Source organism: Mauremys reevesii, linkage group 13, assembly GCF_016161935.1.
Source record: "Mauremys reevesii isolate NIE-2019 linkage group 13, ASM1616193v1, whole genome shotgun sequence".
Classification (NCBI taxonomy): domain Eukaryota; kingdom Metazoa; phylum Chordata; order Testudines; family Geoemydidae; genus Mauremys; species Mauremys reevesii.
In genome coordinates, this window is record NC_052635.1 from 14,628,516 (window position 1) to 14,632,674 (window position 4,159).

Below are 4,159 nucleotides of genomic sequence, written 5' to 3' on the forward strand. Positions count from 1 at the left end.
TTGCCGGAGGAGGTTGTGAAGGCTAGGACTATTACAGTGTTTAAAAGAGAACTGGATAAATTCATGGAGGTTAAGTCCATTAATGGCTATTAGCCAGGAAGGGTAAGGAATGGTGTCCCTAGCCTCCGTCTGTCAGAGGGTGGAGATGGATGGCAGGAGAGAGATCACTTGATCATTACCTGTAAGAATCACTCCTTCTGGGGCACCTGGCATTGGCCACTGTCAGTAGACAGGTTACTGGGCTAGATGGACCTTTGGTCTGACCCAGTATGGCCGTTCTTATGTAACATTGAAAGTAATTAACCATTGGAACAACTTTCCAAGGCTCATGCTGGATTCTCCATTACTTATCATTTTTAAATTAAGATTGGGATTTTTTTTCTAACATATCTTCTCTAGAAAATATTTTGGAGAAGTTCTCTGGCCTGTGTTATACAGTAGGTCAGAGTAGATGATCACAATGTTCCCTTTGGGAATTGGAATCTATGAGTCTATGGAATCTGTGGTTTATGTTAAATTTTCTGATGGTGTTAACGTGTTCCCATGGAACTGTTCTGTCAGAAAATTTTTGACCAACACTTCAGAAAGAAACTCGGGCTCAACGGGTAGTGATCAATGGTTCCATGTCTAGTTGGCAGCCGGTATCAAGTGGAGTGCCCCAAGGGTCGATGCTGGGGCCGGTTTTAACGATCTGGAGGATGGTGTGGACTGCACCCTTAGCAAGTTTGCAGATGACACTAAACTGGGAGGAGTGGTTGATACGCTGGAGGGTAGGGATAGGATACAGAGGGAGGATAGGATACAAATTAGAGGATTGGGCCAAAAGAAATCTGATGAGGTTCAACAAGGACAAGTGCAGAGTCCTGCACTTAGGACGGAAGAATCCCATACACTGCTACAGACTAGGGAACGAATGGCTGGGCAGCAGTTCTGCGGAAAAGGATCTAGGGGTTACGGTGGACGAAAAGCTGAATATGAGTCAACAGTGTGCCCTTGTTGCCAAGAAGGCTAATGGCATTTTGGGTTGTATAAGTAGGGGCATTTCCAGCAGATCGAGGGATGTGATCATTCCCCTCTACTCAGCACTGGTGAGGCCTCATTTGGAGTACTGTGTCCAGTTTTGGGCCCCACACTACAGGAAGGATGTGGACAAATTTGAGAGAGTCCAGCGGAGGGCAACAAAAATTATTAGGGGGCTGGAGCACATGACTTATGAGGAGAGGCTGAGGGAACTGAGATTGTTTAGTCTGCAGAAGAGAAGAATGAGGGGGGATTTGATAGCTGCTTTCAACTACCTGAAAGGGGGTTCCAAAGAGGCTGGATCTAGACTGTTCTCAGTGGTAGAAGATGACAGAACAAGGAGTAATGGTCTCAAGTTGCAGAGGGGGAGGTTTAGGTTGGACATTAGGAAAAACTTTTTCACTAATAGGGTGGTGAAGAACTGGAATGGGTTACCTAAGGAGGTGGTGGAATCTCCTTCCTTAGAGGCTTTTAAGGTCAGGCTTGACAAAGCCCTGGCTGAGGTGATTTAGTTGGGTTTAGTCCTGCTTTGAGCAGGGGGTTGGACTAGATGACCTCCTGAGGTCCCTTCCAACCCTGAGATTCTATGATTCTATGATTCTATGAAACATTTCATTTCAGCATCCCTTCAAAATTAAAAGTGGTTGGTATTAATGAGCATGTTGACTTAAAATGGCATTGAAACAATCATTTTAATGTCAATTTTTTTCAGTTTTTCTATTTAAAATTCAAAACTTTATTTGAAAATAAAATATTTTTGTTTTGATTTGATTTTGGAAAGAGAAAAAAATGTTTTGGTTTTTTTTAATGTCCAACCTAAATATATTCTTTTATTTTAAAAGAGAAAATTGAGATATTTTGTAAAAAAGGTCATTTTCCCGTGGACAATTTTTTATTTTAACTATTCCACATTTTCTGAAATTAAGATGGACCGTGGAAAAAAAGATTAGCTTGCTCCTCCTAGCTCAATTACTTGTCTTTCAAGAATGAGCTGCCCCTTATCATGCCTCCTGGTTTTTCTTTGTCCTCTCTTTTATGGTTTATTATGTTTTGGCAGATTGTGAAATCAATGGTGAAGGGAAATCAAACTAATGTGAAGGAATTTGTTCTGCTTGGCTTCCCTGGCTCTCGGTATTTACTGATCTCTCTCTTCCTGCTATTCTTGTTCACCTACCTCTTGATGGCCATGGGAAACATCTGTAAACAATGCCTACATAATGGGCTACTCCTGCTCCATCGAAGGAATAAATGTGGATAGACACCTGAGGTTTCTACATGGAGGGTATTTTGGTGCCTGAAGATGCACATAGACACATTGTCATCTAAGTCCCATTGAAATCAATGAGAGCTAGGCATCTAAATACCTTGAGGATCTGGGCTTCAATGGGATTTTCAAAAGTGCCAAAAGATGATAGTCATGTAACATCCAATGGGAGTTAGGCACCTCATCTGTTCAGATGCTTTGGAAAGTCCCCCTAGGCTCCCGTCTGCACCTTTATGTGCCTAAACACCTGGCCTACAAGATCAAAGTGTGAGTAGGCACCTTGTGGTCTGGCTGCTTTTTCTCCTGCAGAGGATGCCTGGTATACGAGGAGGGAATGACAGATACTTTGTGCTTTATTTTACTTTCCTGTGTTTCAAGACAGCAGAACACTTTCTAACTTGATTGAGTGAGGGGAAACCCCTCTTTCAAAAATGGTAATGGGTTTTTGAGAATGGAATGCAGTGTCTACTAGATTTCAGTTCAGGGTAAGTGAATGAGACATGGGCACCTGTAGTTCCTGATATCCCAGGTGAAACTGGGTCAGATCCCCAGTGGATGTAAGTTAGAATTACTCAGCTGGAATCAAAAGAGGTTTGCTAATTCACACAAGGTGAGGATCTGGTCCATGCAGTTTGACCAGGGTTGTAATTCCCCTCTGCGCCTCTAAAATTCAGGCATATGCTGTGTTCACATGGGACAGGATCCTGCTCCTCTGCCAGTGCAAATCTGGAGTAACTCTCCTGAAGTCAGTGGAGTTATTCCTGTGTAAGCCCAGTGTCAGTGAGTGGATGATCAGGGGAAGAGACACTGGTTTTTGGCCCATTGGATAAATGGGCCTGTTTCTTCCTCTCGTTCACCACAGTGTATCTCTGGGGTAACTCCACTGCAGTCAGTTTGGCTGAGTCCCCTCTTACCCATTCCAGAGTGAATCGCCCCTGTCTGTGCCTCAGTTTCCCCATCTGTAAAATGGGGATAGTGACCCTGACCTCCTCGGTAAAGTTCTTTGAGAGCTACTGATTTTAAGCCCAGTATAAGAGCTAAGTGTTGTTTCTATTGGTTTGCTGCCTAAAGAATCTTTCCCACTGTGCTTTGTTATTCAGCCAACTCTTCTTGGGACTGGATCCACGAATAATGGAATGAGGTTTGACATGCGGCAAGAGCATGTAGAAATTACTCAGAATTTAGTGCAGAGGAAATCTGTGAAAGTAGGTGTGTGTGTTTACAAAACCCATGCGGGCATGTGGGAATTAAACCCAGCTTCTCTGAGGATTGGCCCATGAGTTATTTGGTTAATGGCCCTCAAGCAATTCCCTCTGTAGTTCTGAGAAAGTCTGTGAATTTCTCTGAAGATTATGTCCCAAGGTGGCCTTCTGAGCTGATGAAATAAGCCATCCTGAGTTGAACACTCTTTCATTGCCTGAATGGAGCACATAAGAAGACAGTAGTATATAAGAGATAGATAGATAAATAGATGTCAGTGCAGCAGACAGTAGTATATAACATATACATAGCTCATTTTCAGTTATAAGTATATACTAAGATATACTGATAATCTCTTAAGGATATTTGATGGTTGATTTCATTAGAGCAGGTTGTGTTCTTGAATCTTTTGAAAATGTTCAAAAGGTGTGTGTCCTAGAAGCAGAATTATTGTCTGTTTTTAAAAAATTATAACTGTGTTGGTTTTTCTCTCCATGCTTAAGAGAGCACCTTTTTTCTACACTTGATGTGTTAGCAGTTATGTTTAATTCAGGATGCATCCACAGAACTGCCACCCACACAGTGAGTATTCTGAAAGGTCTTTGAGTATCTACCCAGAATGCTTAGAAGTTACACCAGTTTAAATGAAATCAGAATGTGGTGGTGGTATTATTA